The following is a 26310-nucleotide window of genomic DNA, read 5'->3' as shown; positions in this document are numbered from 1 at the left end:
AAATGCTCCGGATCACTGGGCGTCAGGGAAACACAAAGCCAAACCACAAAGAGAGACCATTGCACAATGGTCAGAAAGGCTAATATGTATGCATGCACCAATCTATAGGACACCAGCATAAATATATACAAGATTTCTATTCTATGTTAAGTTCCCTAGATAGGGGAAGGCAGGGGAAGGCTCAGGGGCAGTGCCCCAGGGCGATGAGGGGCGGGGCCAGGGCCCCAAGGGCGGCAAGGACTCGCGCAGGGTGGGGGTGGGGGTCTCCGAGGGCCGACTCACCAAAGGGCTGCTCTGGGACTCCGGCACCGGTCCGGACCCGGGCTCCAGTGTGTGCCGTGGCCCAGTCCCGGGCCAGGACCCCCTGTGCCTGCTGTGTGGTGGCGGCAGGGGACGGGAGCACGCCGCCACCGAGAGAGCCGCCAGCCCAGAACCTCCTGTTGGGAGCCCAGGCCCCAGCCGGCGCAGTCGCAGCGGCGGGAGGGAACGGGCGCGTTCCCCGGCCAGGCTCTGGTTGGCCAGCTGCGGCTTCACCATGGCGACGGCAGGGGGCAGCGGGGCTCCGGCGGGGCAGCTGCAGAAGCGATTCCTAAACCGGTGCACTAGCGCCAGGCCCGGCTGACTCAGGCCTCTGCCGCCCCACACCTGGGCCACTCTGTGCAGAGCGGAGGACCCGCCCACCGGGCACCGGGCACCTCCACCGTCCGGCGCAACCCCACGCCTGGTCTAGGCGCACAGCCTCGGGAGGCCACAGAGGCACGGCGCAGGCGGCGGCCCGGCCCGGGAACCGCCAAACCAAGGTGCGGGCGGAGCTGTTCCTGCAGGGCTGACGGGGCAAGGAGGGGCAGGACCCTCTGGAGTCTCTGGAGGCTGGCAATACCCAAAGGCTCCGTGAGGCCCGTCGTCTGCGCTGGTGTAGACATCCCTGAAATGCACCACGGGTCCCCTCTCCTCGCTGGACGGATGCGTCTGACTGCACTTTCCACCTCAATGAAAGAGATGCTACTGCGTGGAAAGCTCATGCCGCCGCACTTTGTGTACTGCGACCCCACTTAGGGGGACGTCCAGGGCCAGGTGCATTTTCTGGCGGCAGGCACCTGGGTGCAGTCAGGCAGGAGCATGCACGAGGGGCCGCCCCAGGACAGCCAGCCAAGCAGGGGAAGGAGGGCAAGGGCCCAAGCCTGGTGTGGGGAGCTGCCGCGATGAGGGGCCCCAGGGTCTTGGCTGTTCGGAACTACCTGACCGGCCGCGGCTGCGGAGGCGGCTTGCGGGAGCGCGGGAGCGCGGGTGCGCGGGAGCGCGCGCGAGGTGGGGGGGGGGGCGCGGGAGCGCGCGCGAGGTGCTGCTTGGAAACAATGGCGGTTGGCTTTTGATTCTTAGCCTGGCGCACGCAGGGGTTCTGTGACACTTGGCGGGGTAGTCCGGCTGGACTGGACGCTTTCTCACCGCGGACCAGGGCAGTTGTATGACCGCCAGATGTTCTCCTGGGCTGGTGGGCTGGGCTGTGGCCTAGGCCATACCCTAGGGGCCGTGGACAGCAGCCACACCTCTTTGACCAGGGACATCTCTGATATTCACAGACATGTGCTGGGGAAAGGGACCTTCCCTGGGGACGCCATGGATGTGGCTGATGTCATCTCATCCCAGACACAGATCAATAGACGCCTCCCTGAGACAGAAACGCTGGAGGCTGAAGTGACTCACTGGAAGATGTTGTGCCCGTGTTCCACCCAGGGACCAAATACCATCGACCCAGAAACAGTGTGGAAACTGAAGAGCCACATCAGGGACCTACAGCAGAAGCAGATGCGGGAAATGGACAAACATCAGCTGGAAGTGGCCGTGTTGCAAAACACCCACCGGCAGAAGCTGGCCGACCTCACTGACCGGCACCGCAAACAACTGATGGACTACCAGCGACAGGTGCAAGACCTGCAAAACCGAGATGCTGCCGGGAACGTGAACCGTGACCTTCTGGAGGAGAGGGAAATGGATCTCAGAAGGCTGAAGCAGCAGCTTACACAAATGCAGCGGCTCAACGACAGTCTGAACAACCTTGCTTCCGACCTCCGAGCAGAAAAGGAGAAGTTGGTTCGTCAGCTCCAAGACGCAACCCATCAGCTGGAGGAATCCGTTCTGCGCAACAACGAGGATTCCCTAAAGAACAACATCGCCGTGAGGGCTTTAAAGATAGAGAAAGGACGGTTAGTGGCCAAACTGTGTCGGGCCGAAAAGAAGCTTTTCCAACACAAGACGGAACAAAGCCTCAGAGAATGGTCACCCGCAGACAATGGCCATTCCGTTAAACTCGGTCAGGAGAAAGACCTGGAGATACTACACCTCCAAGAGAGGATCGAGCAGATGGACGCCGAGCACCAGGAAACGAAGGAACTGCTGTCCTTTGCTTTGGAGGAGCAGAACCAACTGACAGAATGCCTCAGGGAGCAAGAGGAGTACATCAAGGAACTCCGAGAGAGGCCAGAGCTTCAGGAGGAACTCGGCCAGTCGACCGAAACCTTCAGAAGCCATGACGTCTTACCCGCATCCGTGGAGGACAAAGACGTGCGTCTCCCATCCACGACCGACCAACACCCTCCTGTGGACCAAGACCCGGAGCGCCTCACACAACAGAGTCGCGCTGTCCCTCTGGTTGACCCGAAAGTCCTAGAGGAGATTGAAGAACTCGAGTGTGAGGTCTTTCAGCTCAACAGGTTAAAAGATGATCTCGAGGAGGAGATACAAGAACAACAGAAGATCATTCACAACCAGCAGCAGGGGAAGAGAGCACTGCTTCAGTCCTTACAGGAGCAGAAGGAGAAGGTGGACCGTCTTCAACACCGGCAGGAGGAGATGAACACCGAACGCGCTCAGCTCCTCGCAGCCAAAGACGAGATGATTCGGAATCTGCAAGTCACGCTGGAAGAGCTGAGAGCCCAGGTGCCCGACAAAAGCCCGCACATTCCGAGAGAACCCTGTGAGGACGAGGAGGTGCGAGCAAGCCAGCCTCTCCCCAGAGAGAACGCAAGTGAAGAGCGTGATCCATCTCAAGCTGAAATTCAAAGGTTAGTCCAAGGGATCCAAGAACAGGACCCGGAGACGAAGCTTCTCACTGAAGAGAACGTCCGGCTGACCGCGCAAGTGGATCGGCTCTCCAGAGAGGAGATCGGGAAACTCACTCGGATCATCCAGCAAAAGGATGTGGAGATTCAGGGTCTTTCCAGCAGAATCTCGGAGGCTTCTCACAGCCAGAACAGGCACGTGGAACAGCTTCAGCAGCAGTTGCAAGAGTGTGCTTTGAAAAGCCAACAGATCTTGGCCATCCTGAACGAGAAGATGAGGGAGAAGAGCCATCTGGAAAGGGACTATCACGAAATGACCCATCGACTTGCTGCCAAGGAAGCGGACCTCCAGAGGGCGCAAGAGGAAAACCAAAAACTGTCCACCAGAGTGGAAAGCAGCGGCCAGGAGGTGTGTACAGAAAGGATTCGGGACTTGTCACACGTGATTCGAGAAAAAGACCTGGAGGTGGCTGCGTTGAGTCAGCTATGCCAGACCTTCCTGAGGATCCTGCAAACACCCAGCCCTGGTCATGGGGTTCGAGGAGGTCGAATCCATCAGTTCCAGCAGCTTCTCCAGGAACGGGACACGTTAACACAGCGAGTGAAGATCCTGGAGGAGTGGAAAGAGCAGGTGCTGACCACCGTCCAAAATCTGAAGCGGGAGTCCCCCCAGCTTCAGACACATCTGCGACAACTGCAGGCGTGGGCGTGCCCCAACAGCGAGAACGTTCTGAAACCGCAGGCAGCCTCTCTGGACCAGATCCCAACTTACCAGGGACATGAAATAAACTTCCACGAGCTAGAGAAGGAACTGGCCCAACTGCAGCTCCGCATCGGGGAGCTCTGCAATGCCAAGGACCTCCTTTTAGGGAACCTTGGTGTGATTTTCCTCCAGACCTCCAGCGACTCCCGGAAGGCCGTGAAATCTGACCCCGTGAGTGAGGCCTCTCAGGTGATCGGAGAGGAGGTAGAAGAGCTCCGAAAACCAGGGCGAGGAAAAGAGACAAGGATCCGAACCCTCCGGGAAGATCAGCAGAGATGGATTGCTTCGGGGGCTGCCACGGGGGAAGGAGAAGGCAAAGCACGGGAACACAGCGATGCCGATTCCCACACGGAACGGCCGACGGAGAAACCGGCCCTTCTGCGAAACTGCCTTCGGGCTCAGGAGCTCCGAACCCAAGCGAAAAGTGAGGAGCTGCTTTCCTTACAGGAGAAGCTCTGTGGCCAGCTGAGTGAGAACGAGCTGCTGAGGCAGGCGGTCACCAATCTGAAGGAGAGGGTGGCAGACTTCGAAATGGACGTGTGTCGCCTGAGAGAGGAAAACGCCAAGATCGTGGAACGATCTAGAGAACAGGACATGGAGAATCGGGCGTTGCAAGAGACCAATCGGCTGCTGTCAGTGACGCAGAGAGAGGAGGCATCCCAGCATGCTGCGATGAGAGAGAAGGCCCTGGCCTTGGAGCAACTGCTGCGAGAGAAAGAGGAGGGCGAGACCGGGGAACTGAACCGGCTCGCCGCCGCCGTTCGGTCCACGCAGGAAAAGGCAGCTGCGTGTCAGCGGGAGAGAGATGACGTCGTGTTGGCACTGACACAGAAAGAAACGGAAGCCCGCGCCCTCCAGAAGGAGGTTCACCAGCTACGAGAGAGAGAGCTGCGCCTCACCCAGGAGCTGGAGAGAGGGCGGCAGCTCGCTGCAGAAGCCCAAGATTCTCGTCGCCGGGAAGCTTTGGCCTCGGAGGACCGAGTGGCTCAGCTGAGAGAGGAAGTGACGGTCTTGCAGGGAAAACTCGTTTGGTCTTCCGCTGCCATGCAAAAGGCCAGCCACGGAGCCAGGCTGCAGGTAGAGTCGCTGCGGGAGCAGCTGCACGTGGTCACCCAGCAGAAGGAGGAAGCTGTGCTCCGGCTTGCCGCCTCCCAGGAAGAGGGAAGGCGCTGTGATCAGACCCTAGCGAGCCTGAAGCTGGAACTGGCCGAATGGATGGAAAAGGCAGACGCCCTAGAAGGAAACCTGAAGTCCTTACAGGGACGTTTGCATCAAACCAATGCCGACTTGGAGGAGAAGGAGGACCGACTCCAAGAGTTCAAGAAACAGAACGAGGTCCAGCAGGAAATCCTGGAGGACACACAGAGGAGACTGATGACCTTAGTCAGTCAGTCCGAAGGAATGGCGGACAAAGCCCTCCTAAGGAGACTCTTCGTGGGAGCTTTCCAGGCAGCGGATGCGGAACGGCAGGAAGCGTTGAGCTTGATGGCAAGCACGCTGGGGATCCGAGAAGACCAGCTGCGGCAGCTGCGCAGCCGGGAGCCCGCGGGTGTGCCCAGCGGGGGGACTGGGGGGCCTGGATCCAGAAGCGCCCCCAACACCCCTGCGAAACCAAATCACCAAGCTGTGGCCCAGCGTTCCTTTTCAGACCTTTTTGTCCAGTTTCTAGAAGCGGAATCTCATTCAGCTTTTCCACCGCCAAAACCCTCTGCTCGTGTCGTGAAGCCCCCAGATTCAGGAGGAAGGGGAAAGCCGCCTAAGAAACAAGGCCCATCACGACGGAACGCTACCCTGGCATCCACACCCGGAAAAAAGGACGTCAAGCCCCGCACCACAGCTGTGTCTCTTATTAATCCACCTGGACCGCAAATGGATGGATCGGAGCACCTTCTTCTAAATGCTGTCACTGACGCTTTACCCGTGTACACGCCGCATATACTATCACCTGCCCAGAAGGTTGGAAAGGCGGCCAAAGACCTCTCAAAGAAATAGACGATTGTGAGCCAGAGTGACACCACGCTTTGAACATCCCAAGTCACTCTGCGTGTCTACCTTATCTCCTAATGTTCTTTTTCAAAATGCCAAATGTTTCACGGTTTTGCTTTCAGCTGAAGAAACATCTTTCTTTTATGACTTAACAAAAAAGGGGTCTCTCAATGACTGCAGAAGTATTCGCCAAAGTGAAAACACCGGTGACTTCCTTTTTATGTTTTAAGATCTTATTGATCTTTTCGACAGAAATTGAGGGCACACGTACAGGGGGAGCACCAGAGGGAGAGACAGAAGCAGGCTCTCCCCGGAGCAGGGATCCTGACCTGTGACCTGATCCTAGGACCCCCGGATCATGACATGAGCCAAAGACAGTTAACAGACTGAGCCACCCAGATGCCACAGCAGTGGTGACGTTCGTAGGACAGTCGACACTGATGGCCTTGGAAGCTGTGGTCTGTAATGCTGGAAGGTTTACACAAGGGCCAAGCGTCTACGGATACCTTATGCAGAGAACACATCAACTTGTTTCAGTGTTCCAAATGTATCAGATACACGACCACACAATCCTTGTATGGGAAACCAGGTGACTAGCACAAAAGTACACGATGAAGAGGACGTTTAAAAAAAAAAAAAAAAAAAAAAAAGTTTGCTTTTCCCAGGTAAGTCTCATTTCTCTTAATTTTTTATCTTCTAATTTTTAAAAATCATTTCCTTTTCTGTTGTCTGCAAAAGCACGCTATGGCTAACCTGATTTCTCTCGGGCCTTATGTAGGTTGGCCTGCTTAGGAGTATACTACTTATTCTCTGACTTGCTTCCCACCCCCAACCCCGCCAAATCACTCTGCCTTAGAGACCATTTTTGAAATGGGAATGAATTCCATCTTATTCTTAAATGGAAAACCCAGCGGCTTACGGTTCTGCCCTAAGTTCTAGAAGTAGCTCCTCTTGATCATCCTTTAAGCGGTTTGTAACTGGAAGGTCCATGGTCGACTCCCTTGTTCATTTCTTCAGAAGCCCCTTCAAATCTTCATTTGCTGGATCATGGCGCAGGCTGTCAGGGAACTGGAGCTTACCTGGGAAGAAACTGTGCCTGGTCCCCGTGCTAAGGAGGGCTTGTTGGCCAGGGGATCCGATCTGGGGGAGCAGAGTGGGAAGGGAACTTGGGGTGAGGCCATCCGAGGCCCTCCAAAGTTACCGGATGCCAAGACAACACTTCCTATTGAACCTTCACCTCAGGCTTTCCATCAGAACGGACTCTGATATATGGACATCCATTTCCTGCTGAGACTCTTAAGGCGTAGGACAGGTGCTTCTCTAGGATGTGAAGCTGTCATGTGACCAGGAGGGAGACGTGGTCATCAAATCCAAAATGTAGTAACTTCCATTGATGTTCACGCAGTTGATCCCAAGGGAATCGCTGGGTGGCCAAGGGGTAGAAGGAAGAGCGGACGTCCTCCGGCACCATGGAATCTGGCAATGCACTGTGGACAGAAGCCCCCACCTCCACCTGCAGGTAGGATATGCAGACTTGGGCTTCAGCCTGGAGCGGGAAGGCCTTGGGAACTATATTCAGCTGGTGGTGGTGGTGGTGGTGGGGGGGGGGGTGTCCCATGACCCAGAGAAGAATGGACAGCTGGAGAGGAAGGCTCAGAGTCTGTGAGAGATGCTGTTTCCAGGAGAGCCCAGTGCATGGCCAGCAACTGCTGCTCTCATGGTCTCTCACCAGGGCCGAGGAGGGCCGTTTCTTGCATTGGGAGCCCATGGACGATTGACAGATAGCATGGACAGAGAGTCCAGGGACTCCAGGAAGCAGGAGAGGAGGCTGCTACAGCCTTTTGACCTGGGCACGAACAGCTGGTTTTTTCCTCAAGCTTTTTGTTTTTGTAGTTGAGAGAGCGCCCTGGCTGGAAAAGGGGGTGAAAGGGAGAGGGAGAAGCGGGCTCCCCGCCGAGCAGGGCAGGGAACCCCCTGCCAGGCTCCATCTCAGGATCCCGAGATCAGGACCTGAGACAAAGGCAGACGCTTCACCAACTGAGCCACCCAGTCACCCCCAACAGGTCAATTTTGCTTGCACAGATCCGAGAGCCTTCTGTTGAGGGGAGACCCTCCCCCCTCTGCGTGGGCTCGTTAACAAGGAACAGCTGAAATGGGTTTCTGTAAAACCGATAAACAAGGAATATGTTGCCTCCAGTACCCAAAAAGTACGGAAAGATGTTGGACTTGTATGTCCTTTTTTCTTTGTAAGGATTTTACTTAGGGACTTGACAGATCACGAGAGAGAGAAAGACACACAGACAGAGAGGACAAAGGGCTGGTAGGGGCAGAGGGAGAGGGAGAAGCAGGCTTCCTGCTGACCAGGGAGCCTGATGCAAGGCTTGTTGCCAGGACCCTGAGATCAGGATCTGGGCCCAAGGCAGACCCTTGACTGACAGACAGAGCCACCCCTGCAGGTCCTTAACGAGTGTGCCCAACAAATATCCTCACAGTAGGATCTCCTGGATGTGATGTCCCATCTGTATTCCCGGAGAAAGACGAATGCGCTAAGATCCTGCCCACAAAGTTTGCCTGTTTTAGAGCAGAGCGGTTTGGGTGCCCCGCGCGTAACAAGGTAAATCCTGTCTCCTTCAAGGTCAAGGCACATGCGACCGAGAGGCACTGAACAGAACATACTGGCCAAATGTATTAGAGCAAAATATTCACCATCGTTAAATCTGTGGGGCTCCCTCATGGCTTTTTCAACGACTTAACCTCAAAGAGAAAGCAAGAGCAAAAGCTAGCAAAGGAGCCGGGGCCCGGGGTGGTGGCAGGGACAGAAAGGCAGAGGCGGAGAAAATCCCAAGCGGACTCCACCCTGAGCACACAGCCCGACATGGGACCCTAGCCCATGACCCTGAGAGCCTGACCTGAGCCAAAAGCTCAACCCACTGAGCCCCCCAGGTGTCTCCGGTGTTTTCAGGGTACAGGGGTTTATTTTATCAGGGACGGTAAGACAAGCAGATACACAAGGAACTCTCCCAACGCAAGAAGCGTTCATCGACTCCCTGATCCCGAGAGAGGAGGTCCTGAGAGCCATGGAGGGCCACCCAGGGAAGTACCAGGGGCGGTCAGGAGAAAGAGGGAGTGAAGGGACAGACGACACGGGCAAGACCCTTTACTGGGGTTTCCATGGCAAGGGGCAGGTGAATCCGGCTAAGCACATTTAAGACTGCCTAGTCGGTGTCATGTCAGTGGGTTCCGGGACACAGTGGTGTCTGTCTGGAGTAGTCTGTCCCTGCCCCTGGGGTGATCAGGGCAGGGGATAGTGGCCCAGAGTGAGAGTTTCTTAAAAGAGGTGGTTGGGGGTAAAGGCTCCAAATTGGTTGCTTTACATGTGAACGCTCTGCCTGTAGGCAAGCTGCGGACCATCTCTAGGAATTAAGTAAGCCTGCCAGGGAAAGTCCCTCCAAAGTCAGCAAGGCCCGAGATGTCAAAGCAGGAAAGACAGAAGGCACAATCTATGGTTCTTATACTCGCTATAAACAGAACGTGCATTAAGTCCGTGAAGGTTAGCCAACCGGTGCATCTTGGCAACAGTACACTTCATTCAGAACCTACGCTGTAGAGGCACAGGAGGCAATCGGCCTCCTTGGAATTTTGCCAATTAAATTATTTTAGTGAATTTATGATTTCCTTTTTACTTTTTATTGGTTAGAGATTTGATGTATTCATTTAAGAGAGCGAGAGAGCGAGAGAGCGAGCAAGCAGGTGGGACAGAGCAGGACCCCGGGGGAGCAGCAGGGAGAGGCAGAGGGAGAAGCAGACTGACTCCTTGCCCAGCAGGGAGCTTGACATGGGGCTCTATTCCAGGATCCCGGGATCAAGACCTGAACTGAGGTCAGGTGATTAACCATGTGAGCCACCCGGGTGCCCTTGTACATGTTGGATCTACAACCGGGTCAAATTCTGAACCTACGATGAATTAGTTCGTGGGGGCCCCGGCAGGGGGGGGGGGTCCCCCTACCTCCTGTATTCAGTTTTCTCTCTCCCACTCCTCCTTTGCTCGGGTTTGTGTCTTCCTGGATATACTGGGGGTGGGGTGGGGGGGTGTCTTTTGCCCTGCTCCTCGTTCTCGGTTTTTTCTTCCAGAGAGTCTCAAATCAGCATCATCAGCCTTGGGGCTTCTGTCGCGGCGAGGGTTGTATGGTCGCACGCCTCCGCCTCCTGGCGGAAGTCAAGGTGGGACCGGATCCCCTCAGTGTGCCATTCTTACATTTCCCTGCGTCGGGGCCTCCCTCCTCCGTTGCACCCACAACACAGAGGGTCACCCCCGGGGCTGTGCTTGGGGTGTGCTTTCCCCCATAGGATCCGGACGTCCGCATCCATCACTGGCCCAACACCCAGTCCCTGGAACTGAGGCACACCAGTCAAGCATGTCCTGCGGTTGCCAACCTCAGGGGGGAGCCCTGGAGACCAATACAGGCCACATGCAGGTCACATGGGTGACGCCTCCCCCCAAGATACAGTCCATTCTCCTTCATTCTCACCTTGTTGGCAAGGAGGGGACCTTAGTTTGGAAATGGATGGCGACCTCCGTGTGAGATAACAGAACACGGGCCAACACACAAGCTGGCCGGCGATGGCCAGTTCCCTCCCGGATCGTGACTGTCCCCTCTGAAGCCAGTTAGTTAGCGAAGGAGCAGGTCAAGCTGACCCCCGCGTCCTCAGTTAACATACGGACACCGTGCCTGGGATGCTGCCGCTTGTTTTAATCACCATCTCCTCAGGTCCCCGATGAGAGAGACATTCCTGCTCCAGACTTGTGGGATGCCCTGACACCCGACACGGGTGACTGACCAACGGTTTACTCGTCACATACCCTCACGCTTCAGGGGAGGAGGATACCACACACCGTGCAGGACGACACAGACGTCGCGCTTGAGAACAGAGAGAACCGGCAGCAGGGCCTTCGAAGGCAAGACTCGCTTCTTGAAACAAGAGGGTGTGGCAAGTCCTGGTTCCCATGGGAGGGGGTGAGTGGCTGGCCTGAAGAATTCAGTGGGCTTCTAGGGAACCGAACGCTGCTCCCCCAAAACCAACAGGCACTATGGCTAGTCCCTAGGATGAGAAGGGTGTTTGGGGAAGAGACCTCCCCTGTGAGGGAAGAGGGAGAGGAGAACGTGCAGGATGCCATTCGGGTCCCTCCTTGATCTTCCGCGTGTCAACACAGCCCCTGACACGGAATCTTCATTGCAGGCCTTATGCCCCAAGAGGGTACGACAAATGCTTCTAGAACTAACAACGGAACGTCCCAGAGAAACAGTATACGGGCTAAACACAGAAAGGTAAGCTGTATTCCTCTATGCCGGCAACGAATATGGAGGCTCCACAATCCAACACACCTTCGCAAAGAAACTACTTCGGGATAAATCTAACAGTGCCTGTCCAGGCATCCCATGCTGAAAGCTATTTAGCACTGATACAGGAAGTCCAAGATAGAAATAAATGGAAGAGATACACCACGTTCGTGATCTGGAAGACTAGGCATCGTCACGATGTCAATTCTCCCCAGACTGATAGAGAGACGTAACGCCATGTCTATCAAAATCCTGTCAGCTTCGTGTGTTTTCGTAGAGATAGACAAAAATATTCTAAAATCTATGTGGAAGGACAAAGGAATCAGAGTAGTTTCAAAACCGGTTTTGAAAAGAAGAGTAATTTGGGAACGCAGTCTTTAGAGTGTCAGAGCTTAGTAGTAGTTGTAACAAGGAAGCCCGTGTTGGTATTGGCAGGACGACAGTCCCACAGAACAAAGACTCCAGAAACAGTCCCCACAAGTATGCCCATCTGAGTTTTGAAAAGGGTGCTGAGGCAATTCCATTCCAGACAGCTCGGTTTGGTGCCGACCACAGCCATCTAGAGCTTGTGAGGAGCTCAGAGAGGCCACCCTCAGAACACAGCAGCAGCAGAGGGGGAGGATGGTGGTGTGACCGAGCTCCTGCCAGGTGGGAATGGGAGAGAGACTGTGTGCCCAGGGTTGTGTGGGCGGGGCCCAAAGACCTATCCGGCGGGCGATGCCTTCCGAAGGCCGGGGGAGCAGGGAAACTGTCCATTCAGCGTGGGGGCCCGGCACCCAGGAGCGGGAAGGTGGTTAGGATAGCTGACGGGCGGGGCACTGAGACACTTGAGCGGAGTCTGAGCAAAAGCACCTCCCGTTTTCCAGGCTTCTGTGAGGCTTGCTGCTTGTCTGGCGTCTCAAGACCCCACAACCTTGTCCCGGTGGGCGTAGCACCTCACAACCTCCAGACCCACGGACACTGGTCTGAGGACAGACACCCCTTTCCAGCTCCTGTACTTCGTCCTCAAGGTCGGCGCGGAGGACCAAGAAGTGAGCAGCCCTTGGGAAGATGCTCCTCTGCACGGAGGTACCTGTAGGGCATGATGTCAGGGCCCCGTGTCTCCGGGGGGGCTGGGGCCTCGCTGGGAGGCGGGCCTGTGTCTCAGGAGTACACCGGTTTGCCAAAAGGTAGCCGTCAGCTTGTGTGCCCCTCCTTTCGCAGCTGAGAGGAGCCCAGAACGGGGCCTCGTTGATGGAGCTGCTAACTATGTGGGGGGCCTGGAGACAGAGCGAGCGGAAATGCGGCCGAACCGGGCAGATGAGGTTTCAGCCTTGCTGGGGCTCAAGTCCCGCTAGAAGAGACCGACTTGAAGCCCGTAAGTGGAGTGTTGATGGGAGAGGAGTTCCGTTCTCCTCCTCGAGTAGGTTACGTTCCACGAGGGGTTGTCAGGATCCCCACCGTGCACCTGAGATCAGGCCAGTCAGGGGTCAGTGTGTGTGTGTGTGTGTGTGTGTGTGTGTGTGTGTGTGTGTGTGTCTGTGTGCGTGTGTGTGTGTCTGTAGGGGGAATGGCCTTCCTTTTGGGTGGGTTGTGGCTATCAGTGATTGGAACCCATGATGAACAGGACTGACAGGATGCGTGAGGGACTCACCCCCTGGCTGGCCAAGACAGGAAGGAAATAACGACCCGTGACATTCGTCATTACTGTTTTGCATTGAGTGCTGGGAAGTACAGGGTGCGTTAGAGTTTGTAATTTGCTGAGTAATGTTCAAGCGGAGACCAGGAGGCTAAGAAATCCAGGCGGATGTGGGAAGGTGTTCCGTTAGGGCCGGGAAGGATGTGTAGTGTTGAAGGAATTGACAGAATGTCCTTGAAGCTGGGGCCACGTGGGGACCGTGGGGTGGGGAAAACCAACGTTTGGGGTGACGACTTGTCGTTTTTGTAGGGTCTTGGAAACGAATCATAGTGATTTAAAACATGGGGTCCAGACCCCAAGCAGATCCTACCTCTGCCTCTTATGAGCCGTGTTGCTAAAGCATTGTACGTCTCCGTTCCCTGACGGGACGAATGGGGATGATGATAATCCCACGTCATAGAGGACTGTAAAGACGAAGTGAAATTTAACATTAACAAAACACTTAGCGCCATGTCTGACACGCAGGAGGTGTCCGTGGTGGCTCGTTCAAGACGTAAAGAAATACACAGATTAGTTTGGAAGACTTGGGGACAGTCTGTGGTGACGTTTGTGAACATACGTGGACTCCATGCCACTTCATTTCTTCTCCAGCTTTCAGATGCTCTTGACCACATGTGTCACACTGTTGAATGAGAAAGAATTTTTCTCAAATGGACAGTTCTTTGTCCAGAGAGTCTGCAGCGCCACTGAAATGACGAGAGGGAAATAAAAGGCTTTGCAGTACCGTGTCCCAATTAGCTGTGCTTAAAATGCCCTGATCAATTGATTTAGTTCGTATGTGTGGGTAACCGTTTGTGCGAACTTGCTTCAAGTCAATTGACTCTAGAGTCACTGAGACACAGAATACGGACAGAGAAGTAGTATGGCTAGAGCTTGGCTTTTCTGGACTCTCTATGGGATAGGTGTTTTGTTCTGTTTTGTTTTTGTTTTCAGGTAGGAAACATCTTTATTATTGGCCTTGACTCATTCATCATACAGTGTCCAACGTGGATTCCGTGTCCTGACAACCTGCCTGGCGCATTACTCCGCTGGCCGCTCTGGTCCAGACGTCAGGCCGTCCCCCGAGGGAAGCCAACCCCACCGGCCCCAAAAGTTCATGCCTGGGGTGCTGAGCGCCAGCCTGTCCCAGGAATGGGCCCCTTGGTTCCTGGCCCTCTACTCCGGCCAGCAGTTCTGGGGAGGCCGAGGCTGGAGCCCGACACTCTCCTTGGTTTCGGGATCGTTTAAGAAAACCGAGGAGACAAACGTTTCACCGTCTTTAAAAACACAGGAGTCTGAGGAGAGAAGCCAAGGTCCGCCGCTTGGCAGCTCCGTGGGAGGACGAAGCATCCTTGTCCCTTGCCGCCGACCCACTCTGCGCCGCCTCCTTATGCCCACGCGGAAGCCCATTTTCAGGCGGCGGTATTGGCACAGGTGGTGCTGGCCGACCTGGCAGCGACGGTCGGAGCCGCGGGTGTAGCCGGGGTAGCTGCGGTTGCTGTGGATGCCTCCGCTGGAAGCAGCTCTCGGGGCCCTCGCAGGGGAAGACGCTGTAGCGCTTGCCGCTCGACATGTGCCCACACCCCATGCAGTCCACCTGCAGCTCCGGCTTCGCCAGGCTCGGAGTCGCTGGCAGCGCCCGGGGCTGAGGCCCAGGAAGCTGCTGGAGGCCTGCAAGGCCCCGTGGCCAGCACTTCGCGAGCTGCCGCCCCCTCTGTGGCCGCACCTTCCCTGCCTGGGCCTCAGGCGGGGCCCCGGACTCGCTCGCCTTTGCCGCCGCCGCCACCCACCCTGGGAGCCGGCCTCGTGCTGCAGCCGCTTTTCTCTGGGATCGTTTTTATCATTTCTCTGCTCTCCTCTGTCTCAGTCTCCCGACGCCTTCCTGCGTCTGCAGCCCACACATTGTCGGGGAAGTTTGGGTTTGGAATGGCAGACTAAATAGTGGTTCCCAACCCAGTGCTAACCAGCAAAGCATGAAGGACTTTGGCGTTTTTTGTCTTTTTTTTAAAGATTTTGTTCATTGGACAGTGAGAGATCACAAGTAGGCAGAGAGGCAGGCAGAGAGAGGGGGAAGCAGGCTCCTTGCTGAGCAGAGAGTCCGATGCAGAGCTGGATCCCAGGACCCTGAGATATTGACCTGAGCCGAAAGCAGAGGCCTTAACCCACTGAGCCACCCAGGCGCCCCCTGTGGCCATTTTTTTTTAAAGAAAAGACAGATGCTTATGTCCAACTCTAGACTCAGGGAGTCAGAGCCCTCTGGGATAGGCCCCAGGGTACAAGGACCAAGCATGTTTACCATCTAGATGCACTTCACGGCAGCTTTTTTGGCACTGGGCTTTCCATTATCTGAAAAAAACATTCAGCGAGATTGGGAGAACCCAATAAACTAACGTTTGATGACATTTAGCAGGGCTCTGCCCTTCAGGGTCTGGGATAGCGTGAGCTACATGTTTGGTGTAACGTGTTACACACCCTTAGGTCTTGTCAGAAAGGGATGGATTGGGGCGCCTGGGTGGCTCCGTAGGTTAAAGCCTCTGCCTTCGGCGCACGTCATGATCCCAGGGTCCTGGGATGGAGCCCCGCATCGGGCTCTCGGCTCAGCAGGGAGCCTGCTTCCTCCTCTCTCTGCCTGTCTCTCTGCCTACTTGTGATCTCTCTCTGGGAAAAAGAAATATATATATATATATATATATATATATATTAAACCTTTAAAAAACAAAATAAATTTAAAAATTTTGAAAACGTTACGGACTGTTTTTTCTTTTGCTTGGTTTTGTACATCAATTTTATGTATTTCACAGAGAACGAGCCAGACAGCATAAGCAGGGGGGGACAGCAGGGGGAGAGGGAGAAGCAGGCTCCCCGCTGAGCAGGGAGCCCAACAAGAGGCTGGATCCCAGGACCCTGAGATCAGGACCAGGACCTGAGCTGATCCCAAGAGTCGGACTCTGAGCCAAACCGAGCCACCCAGGCACCCTTACAGGAAAATAAATGGCCAGGCTAAAGAAAGAGCAGGGACAAAGTGAGGCCTGTCATTAGAAGAGGCGTGTGAGACCTGTTCACCAACGGCAAGGTAACGCGTCGTCTTCTCACTCGGGACTTAACAGATACAGAGAGTCAACATATTTGTGAGATAATCAGATCAATCTGAACTGTGACTTGACATGTCACGCCACTGAGAAATTATGTTGAAATGTTTAAAGAGTGACGATACTTTTGTGGGTCTATCTATGTGTGTGTCGCACAAGGGCAGTTTTGTTCCCTGGGAGATGTTTGGCCACGTCTAGGACACATTCGGTGGTCAGAAGCAGGAGTGAGGAAGACACTCTCTGCCTCTGGTGTGTGGAGACCAGGGGTGCTGCTAAGCATCCTAGTAAGCTCAGGACAGGGCCCTCAGCCAAGAACGATGGGGCCCAAGATGTGGGCAACGCCAAGATTGGGAAACCCTGTTCTGGAGACACATGTTGAAGTAGCTGTGCGTCCAATGACAGGATGAAGATATTTGCTTCAAGGGGCGCCCGGGTGGCTCAGTGGGTTGAGCCGCTGCCTTCGGCTCAGATCATGATTCCAGGGTCCTGGGATTGAGCCCTGCATGGGGCTCTCTGCTCAGCACGGAGCCTGCTTCCCCCCTTCTCTCTCTGCCTGCCTCTCTGCCTACTTGTGATCTGTCAAATAAATAAATAAATAAATAAATAAATAAATAAAATCTTTAATTAAGAAAAATAAAAAAGAAGAGATTTATTCAACATAGGCCTAAATGGGTTAACAACGTAAATGTCCAACAACATGTGAATGAAGAAACAGACTGAGTATATCCATACAAGGCAATGCTATACACCGGTAAAGAAGGAATCAACTACTGATCAATGCAACAAACATGCACGACTTAAACACACTGTCTCCCCAAAAGCAGCTAAAACAGTATACACAATAGGATTCTATGTAAATGAGATTCTATTTAGAAATTCTGTCCTATACAGTGAGAGAAAGCAGCCTGTGGTTGGCAAAGAGAAGGGTAATGGTGGGGTAAAGGAGTGGGAAGGAGCATGAGGAAACTTTCTGGAGTCCTGGAAATGTTTTCATCTGACCATGCTGGTCGTGGTTCTAAAAATGCATACAGTTGTCAAAACGAAAATTAGGCATGTACACCTGAAACTCATGTAACACTGCACATCAAATATACAAAAAATAAAAACAAAAAGCCATACACTTAAAATACACACACTGTACACGATTTCCCTAATCACACTGACTGTAACAAGTATCGAGAGAAGAATCCCACTCATAACTACATTAGAAGGAGTAAAATACCTACGAACAAATTTAACCAAGAAAGTGAAAGACCTGCACGAAACGGAAAAGATGCAATTCATGCAAGGATATCCCGTGTTCATGTATGAATGAGTATTATTAAAATGTCCACACTATCCAAATCAACCTACAGATTCAACGCTATCCCAGCATTTTTCGCAGAAAAAGAACAATCTTAACATTTGTATGAAACCGCAAAACACCCCAAATAGCAAAACAAAAAACAAAAAACAAAAAAACCAGGAGGCACCACCTTTCCCAATTTTAAACTGTTACCACGAAGATACAGAAATCAAACGAAATGGCATTGGCATGAAAACAAATACACAGATCAATGAAAGAGAGGAGAGTTCAGAAATAAACATACATATATGTATAGATATATGGGTTTAATCACATATAATAAGAAAGCCAAGAATATGCAATAAGGAAAAAAAAGAGTAACCTCCATCAATAGTGCTGGGAAAACAGGACAGCCACATGCAAAAGAATGAAACTGGACCACTACCTTACACCACAAACAAAAAGTAAATAAAAATGGATGAAAGACGTGAATGTAAGACCAGAAACCATAAAACTCCTAGAAGAAAACACTGTCAAGTAAGCCACTTGACTGAGGTCTTGCTGACAATTTTTTGATTTGGCAACAAAAGCAAAAGCAAACAAACTCAGACTAAATCAAATTAAACAACTTCTGCACAGCCAAGAAAAAAACAAAATGAAAAGGCAGCCTGGTGAATAGGGGAGAGTATTTATATATCGTATATCTGATGAGAGATGAACATCCAGTATCTATACAACAGATACTGTATAGATGTAAGACATACATCTATATCTTATACAACTCGACAGCAAAATCTAGTTTGATTTAAAAATGCCCAGAGGATCTGAGGAGACATTTTTCCAAAGGAGACATACAGATGGCCAACAGACACATTAAAAAAAAAAAAAAAAATGCTCAACATCACAAGTCATCAGGGAAATGCCAATCAAAACCATCGTGAGTTCTATCACCTCACACCCGTTAGAATGGCTACTATCAAAAAGACTAGAAGACTAGACTAGAAGACGAGAAGTGACCACTGCTGGCAAGGAGGGGAAGAAAAGGGAACCCTTGTGCACTGCTGGTAGAATGGATATGATGTAACCACTACGGAAAACAGTATCCTCACAAAGCTCAAAGTAGAACTACCATAGGATCAAGCAATTCAACTTCTGGTTCTTTATCTAAAGGGAACAAACACTATCTCCCAGAGACAGCGGCATTTCCATGTTCACTGCACCCCTGTTTACGATAACTAAGATATCTCCATCGACAGGTGCAGGGATTTTTACAAACATCAGAGACACATGCACATATGTGTGCATGCACATGCACTCACACACAATTGTTCAGGCATAGAAAGGAACGAAATTTTGCCATCTGTAACAACACAGATGGACCCTGAGGGCATTACACTAAGGGAAGTGAGACAGAAAAAGATACATACTGTATGATCTCACTTAAACATGGAATCTTCAAAACAAAAACAAAAGCAGAAACAAAAACAAACCACCATGAAAAATACTATGAACTCACAAATACAGAGAGTGGATTGGTGGTTGCCAGAGGCAGGGTGTAGGGGTGGGTAAAACAGGTAAGGCAATCAAAAGGAACAAACTTCCCGTTATCAAATAATTAAGGTCTGGGGATGTAATATACAGCTCCATATATGACTCTAGTTAATACTACTATATTGCATACCTGAAAGCTGAGAGTCATTTTTAAAGGTTCTTATTAAAAAAAAAAAAGGATGATGTTAACTAGACTTACTAGGGTGATCATTTCACAATATTGAGAAATATCAAATCATGACATACATGTCTGAAACTAATATTATATGTTAATTATACTTCAATTTCAAAGAGGACACTCATTTTTTTAAAAGTACCTTGATTGGGGTGACTTATGTTTTATATGTCTACACTTATGTCAGAACTTAATAAACTATACACTGTAAATATGTACACTTTATGGGATGTCCATTCTAATTCAGTAAAACTTCAAGAGAAAAAAAAAACAAAAAACCTAAATGGTGTCTTGAATAATTAGTCCCCTCTTCCCTTTTCCATAAATAAATTGCTACAGACAAACACTAAAAATGTAGATAACTTGAAAAAAGAAGAAACTTGAGTGAGCTGGGAAAACCACTTAAACTGAGCCTATGAAACCAACAACAAATGTCCTTTTCACGTGTGAAACAATCAATATTAGTCAAAATAAGGATCTAGATGGGAAAGCCCACTGTACCAGGAAGTTTCTGACCTAAATCTCATTCTCTGCCATCTCTTCCCCAACCAACTTCCAGCCACCAGTGATCATTTAAAAAGTCTAGACCTATATAATACTTTTGAAGGATTAAAGAATTTGGCACTCATATACGTAAACTATACTTTTTTCCCAAGGATCAGGGAGAGAGAACACACGTGTGTGATAACAGGAGAGGAAGAAAGAATCTCCAACAGACTCTTGCTGAGTGTGGAGCCTTAGGCAGGGCTTGATAAAGGACCCTGAGATCATGACCTAAGATGTAACCAAGAGTCAGACACTCACCCAACTGCACCATTCAGGCACCCCTGTACATTCTTATTAAAAATATAAACACTATGATGTATTTGAAGATGACTATAGTAGGAATGTCAGTTGTCCCCTATATTAGCAAATTTCATGTAATTCAAATTAGAACTCAAAGGGTTTGGTTGTATTTTTAAGGAAGAAATTACCACATTTATATTTAAGAACTGGTTGCTACCAGACCAACCAAAGATGAAAAAGGGTAAGTTGAACCTGCTTAAAAGTTTCAAAACAGGTCATCAAAGAAAACTCAACATAGTATTAATATACAAACAGAATACTATCAATAAAATAATAGTTAACAGAATACCATAAAAATGAAAATTCTGAATGAAGCAAGGGCAGTCACTCAAATCAGTGGAAAATGAATGATCCCTTTAATTTTTTAGAAAGTGCTAGTAATCTTGTAGGAAAATACCTGGGAGCCCTTAGGTATAAGACTTAAAAAAATGAACACTAGATGAACATGAATTGTAAAGAAAAGACAATAAAAATCTGTGGGAGAAGAGTATGGGCAACATCTTATTCACAACTCAAAACTAAGAAGTCTAAAGTAATTCATATAAATTAAAGTTTTCATACCTGGGGGAAAATGAAAACATTTGCAACACCGGTAAAGGGTATTAATGTTTTATACACAGTGAGCACCTACAATTTGAAAAAGACAAACAACAGAATTTGGGCCAAGGATATGAAAACAATGATTCAGAAAAGAGCATTCACAAATGTTCACAAACACAAGAAAAGAGGTTTAAAATCATTAATAATCAGGAAAATTCTGATTTAAAATGTAACATCACGGGACACTTGGGTGGCTAGTGGTTTAAGCCGCTGCTTTCGGCTCAGGTCATGATCCCGGGGTCCTGGGATCGAGTCCCGCATCCGGCTCCTTGCTTGACAGGGAGCCTGCTTCTCTCAATGTCTCTGCCTGCCTCTCTGCCTGCTTGTGTGTACTGGCTTCTGCGCTCTCTCTCTCTGGCAAATAAATTAAAATAAATAAATAAATAAATAAATAAATAAATAAAATGTAACATCACGTCTTCTTGACTTACAAATGTTTTAAAAACTATAGCCCACGATCTGGCAGAGACATATGGGGAAAGAAAAGTTTTCTCACACATTGCTACTAGAAAAGTTTTTTGAGAGCTATTTGGCAACACCTACCTTCAACCCAGCAATTCTATTTCTGCAAATCTATCCCACAGAAATACAAGCATCTGGAAGTTAAGAACATATTCAAAGCTGCATCCTTGTTTAAAATATGAAAGAAATGGAAACAATGTTCCTGTAAATGTGGGAATGCTTAAATAAGTTTTACACAACACACCACGAAGCATTTATTATGGAGTCATAAAAATAATATAATTAGACTTATACATTAGATGAACAGCAGAATTACATCTTAGATGGTGGATTTCTCTGAAGTATTAATAAAAACAGAAAGTTGCAAACTAGTATGTATAATGATCCCATTTTTTTTTTCCCAAACTGATCAGGACAACAAGCCTATATACGTAATTGGGAACACAATTATTTATATGAGATTATATGAACAGAGAGATCAATATATGGAGCAATACAGAATGCTAGGCTATCTACCAGATTTAGTTTGAGGTGGGGATGGATCTGATGCAGTGGGAAGCAGAAGTTGAGAACCAATCCAAAAAGAATGGCACAGCAGGGGCACCTGGGTGGTTCAGTGGGTTGTGCCTCTGCCTTCTGCTCAGGAGTGTCCTGGGATGGAGCCCCATATGGGGCTTTCTGCTCAACAGGGAGCCTGCTTCCTCCTTTCTCTCCGCCTGCCTCTCTACCTACTCGTGATCTCTCTCTCTGCGTGTCAAATAGATAAAATCTTAAAAAAAAAAAAAAAAAAGAATGTCACAGGGGATCAATTCTCATTTATGCCTTTATGTAAAATTATAAACTAATATGTTTCCATCTCAAGCAGAGACATCAAGATATAAATTTTACAAATATAAAAATGAAAGAAATACATTCACAAATAATTCTAAAGAAACACTAAATATTGGTTGTTGTAGCACACACACTAAAAATTTAGTGTTAAGAATACATAATGCTAGAAATGAAGTTTCAACTGAATCATAACAAGAAACTGTTATTTCAAATTATAATACCTCTGAGACTAAAATTATGTTAATCTAAATAATTCAGAATGTTTTGACAACTTACCTATGCTCTAGTTGCAGAATACACATCTTTTTTTTTTTTTAAAGCTTGACTGATTGGAGAGAGAGCACAAGCAGGGGGAGCAGCAGGTAGAGTGAGAAGGAGAAGCTGGATCCCCTCTGAGCAAGGAGCCAGACATGGGGCTAGATCCCAAGACCCTGGGATCATGACATGAGCCAAAGGCAGACTCTTAACTAACTGGGCTACCGAGGTGCCCTAGAATACGCATCTTACATACTAGAACTGAAAACTGTATCAAACTCACCAATATTTAATTGTATGATTTAAACTAGCATATGTGAAATTAATCTCTGTTGCTCAAATGTGAAATTAAGCCTTTCAAAGTTATATTATGGACCTGCCTATAGCTTTAGGGTAACCATAAACTCACTTAACTCAGGCGTAATCCAAATAAGGCAGTTTATAAGCATGAGATCATGTATAAGCAATACCATGCAATACACACTCTCCATTTAAAAAATGAAAATAACCCCTGGCATTTACTAAGACTGGATTGTATCAACCAAAATAACTATTTTTAAAAATGTGCCAGGGACGCCTGGGTGGCTCAGTTGGTTGGACGACTGCCTTCGGCTCAGGTCATGATCCCGGAGTCCCGGGATTGAGTCCGACATCGGGCTCCCGGCTCCACAGGGAGTCTGCTTCTCTCTCTGACCTTCTCCTCGCTCATGCTCTCTCTCACTGTCTCTCTCTCAAAAAAATAAATAAAAACTTTAAAAAAATTAAAAAATAAAAATGTTTCAAGACTTGGGACGCCTGGGTGGCTCAGTCAGTTAAGAGTCTGCCTTTGGCTCAGTGCATGGTCCTGGGATGGAGGTCCACAATGAACTCCTCGCTCAGCAGGGAGCCTGCCCCTCCCTCTGTCTGCCACTCCCCCCTAATTCTGTGCATGCATGTGCTCTCCCTGACAAACAAAATGTTTTAAAAAAATTTTTAATAAAAAAAATTGAATGTTTCAAGACTCACCTAAACATTAGCAAATTAAACTCAAGAGCATATTCAAAGAACTATATACCATAACAAAATGGGATTTATTCCCAGGAAAGCAAAGATGGTTCAACATACAAAAACCAATGTAATGCACCACACTAAGAGAAAAAAGATATATAATGGGAATAGTAAGCTCAAGAAAACTGAAGTAGTTGTATCAACCCCACATAACGTAGACCCAAAAACAAAGTATCACCAAAGAGAAAGATAAATATTTCAAATGATAAAAAGATCAATTCATCAGGAAGACGTATTATATATTGTATGTGCCTAATAACACAGCTTCAAAACACAAGCCAAAAATTGACAGAATTAAAGGCGGAAAAGACAATTGCATGAAACAGAAATTGGATATTTTAACCTCTCAGCAACTGATAAAACGATAAGCCCTTCCCACCCCAAAAAAAAGAAAACAAAAACAAAAATAACCCAGCAAATACAGAAATAGTTTGAAAAGGCCAGAAAAACACCTTAACCTATTGATATTTACAGAATACTATACCCAATGACTGCACAATACATTCTTTTCAACTGTAAAAGGTTCATTTACCAAGACAGACCATAAAACAAGATTCAATAAATTTAAAGGGATTAAAATCATACAGAATATATTATCTGACCTCCAAAGAAGATTAAGTTGGAAATCAGTAAGGTACCTAAAACCATCGCAAATATTTGAAAATTACATGCACTTTTAAGTAACCCACATGTCAAAAAAAGAAATTACAAAGCAAACTGGAAATTATTTCAAATTGAGTAACGAAAAATACAACATTATCAAAATTTGTGGAATATAGCAATACTTACAGGAAAAGTGATAGTTTTGAATGCTTAAGTTAAAAAACAAAAACAAGAAATGTCTAAAATATATAACTTAAGATTCCACTTTAAGAAGCTAAAAAAAAGAGCAAAAATGTGGAACACAGAAAATCATAAGGAAAAGAACAAATGAAATAGAGAAGATAAATGGAGAAAACTAGCAATGTTATTATTTGAAAAGGTAACAATACTGGTAAACCAAGAATGATATTGGTCAAGAAAAAAAAGTGTACTAACAACACAAGAAATTAATGAAGAGCTCTACCACTACAGAGCCTACAGACATTAGAAGGATTACAATGGAATCTTATAAACAATTAGATCAATAAATGAAAGGAGAAAAACAAACGTCTTTAAAAATACAACTTACCAAAACTGACAAGATGAAACAAAACCTGAATAGCCATACGTCTAATAACAAAACTGAATTGGACTACTACCAAACACCTTCCCACAAAGAAAAATTCCAAGAAAAATTCTAGAATTTTAGAAAAATTCTAGACGGTATCACTGAATTCTAACAAACATTCAATTAAGAATATCAATGCTAACAAATTCTTTCAGGCAATAAAGGAACACCTCCCAACCTAATTTTTGAGTCCATCATAATCATTACACTGAAACCTGACAAAGACATTACAACCAAAGAAAACTACAAAGCAATATCCCTCATGAATATCCCAAATCCCGAACATTAAATATAAAAAAGATAATACTCTGTGACAACATGAAATTAACCTAGGAATCAAGGTTATTTGGACTCTCGAAAACCACCATTTCTTTATTCATTCTACCACCATTTTGGCTAGTAGGACACCTGGTGACTCAGTCAGTTAACCAACCATCTGCCTTTCGTTCAGGTCATGATGGTTCTGAGCTAGAGTCCCACTGTTTTTCCCTCTGCCTGCCACCCACCCCCTACCCTGCTTGTGTGCCATATGCCCACGCGCTCTCTCGCGCTCTCTCTGACAAATAAATAAACTAAATCTTCAGAAATAAACAAAAAGTAAATTATGGCTACTGCAAGCAAAGTTACTGTGAACATTTTTATTCACATGTTATCTTCAACTTACTAGATAAAATTTTTCTGCAAAATGGCTGTCAATCTATACTCCTGCCAAAAATGGGAGTATAATTTCTCCACATTCCCACCAACACTTAATATTATCAGAATGCTTAATGTTTACCAATTTGATAGAAGTGAAATTATTTCTTATTTTTTTTTAATATTTTATTTATTTGACAGATCACAAGTAGGCAGGGAGGCAGGCGGGGGGGGGGGGCAGGCTCTCTGCTGAGCAGAGAGCCCGATGTAGGGCTCGATCCCAGGACCCTGAGATCATGACCTGAGCCGAAGGCAGAGGCTTTAACCCACTGAGCCACCCAGGTGCCCCAATTATTTCTTCTTATGGTTTTCCTCTGTACTATTCTGATTACCAAAGTTCAGTGCTTTTCCAACTCTGACTCACGGTATCACTTAGGTGAGTTGGAACCAACATTCTTAATTTAAAAAACAAAATGAAAAAATATCAGAGGGCACTGCATAAAGGTTAAATGTTATTCCATGAAACTTCTATTTCCATTGTGTATATGCTTACACTGGGTCACAATATAAATTATTTTTGTTAACTGTATGCTTCTAGCAAGTTAAAAGTCATTTTTATAGCTATTTCATTACAGCACAACTCTATAGAAACATCAGGGCAACTTATTAGGGCACCATTCAGGACCATGACACTAAGGAATGTATTTTATGAAAGTAGGACCTGAGATGTCCTTCCAGCATGAACTGGCAAAAACAGAATCAGAAAAGGGAAAAGAAAAAAACCTGAGGGAAGCAATAAGGGGTGAATTATATGGAGAAAATATTCTACAAAACCAACTGATCTATGAACTACTTAAAGCTCACTTCAAAATAATCACATTTCTCAACAAAACAAGGTTTCTTTCAACACTAAGACAGAAAGATGGGATTTTATCCTTTCTTAACTACTGAAATGACAGAAAACTGACCCCTCCTTCTCCACAGACATAATTCCCATCTCAAGATTCAACTAATTCTAGGCCTCATGCAAGAGTATTCTTTCAGGTCTCTGCTTTCTACCCTTCCCTAAGGAGTGTCACAGTTAACTAGAGACCTCTTAATTCCAAAGACTTATATGTTTATTCAGTTAACAAAGATTTACCAAGCCCCTAGTATATCCATCCCCTCTCTATTAAGAAATTAAGTTGTATCTCCCTCACAATTTTAACCCCTTGTTACATTCTTAAGGATTATTTATTTATTTGACAGAGTGAGAAAGACACAGTGAGAGAGGGAACACAAGCAGGGAGAATGGGAGAGGGGGAAGCAGGCTTCCTGTGGAGCAGGGAGCCTGGTGCGAGGCTGATCCCAGATCCCTGGGCCAAAAGTAGACGCTTAACGACTGAGCCTCCCGGGCGCCTCATCCTTGTTATATTTATTAAAGCTTGATATCCTTAACTAAAACTAATCGCCTCCTCTTGAAAATATTTTTCTTAGACTCAAACCATCCCACATACCATCATGACCCAACTTCTGCTAT

The 26310-nt window shown here is 48.1% G+C and overlaps 1 long non-coding RNA gene and 1 pseudogene across 3 annotated transcripts; both read left to right on the top strand.

Annotated features, from left to right (window-relative positions):
* The first annotated feature begins 1202 nt into the window (after window positions 1–1202).
* LOC309854246 (thyroid receptor-interacting protein 11 pseudogene) lies at window positions 1203–5814 on the top strand (annotated as a pseudogene). The gene is made up of 2 exons: window positions 1203–1308; window positions 1763–5814. The product of its transcript is annotated as a thyroid receptor-interacting protein 11 pseudogene (transcript).
* Window positions 5815–11214: 5400 nt separating this feature from the next.
* On the top strand, window positions 11215–13828 carry LOC309854971. 2 transcript variants are annotated; one of them, XR_014306509.1, is made up of 4 exons: window positions 11215–11795; window positions 12014–12215; window positions 12351–12504; window positions 13759–13828. It is a non-coding gene; the product is annotated as an uncharacterized lncRNA (long non-coding RNA). The 2 variants fall into 2 exon arrangements; XR_014306510.1 differs by having other exon boundaries at window positions 12014–12504.
* Window positions 13829–26310: the final 12482 nt, after the last annotated feature.

Source organism: Mustela nivalis (assembly GCF_964662115.1).
Source record: "Mustela nivalis genome assembly, chromosome: 19".
Lineage (NCBI taxonomy): Eukaryota > Metazoa > Chordata > Mammalia > Carnivora > Mustelidae > Mustela > Mustela nivalis.
Note: the sequence above shows the minus strand (reverse complement) of the source record. Positions and strands in the feature narration are given on the sequence as shown.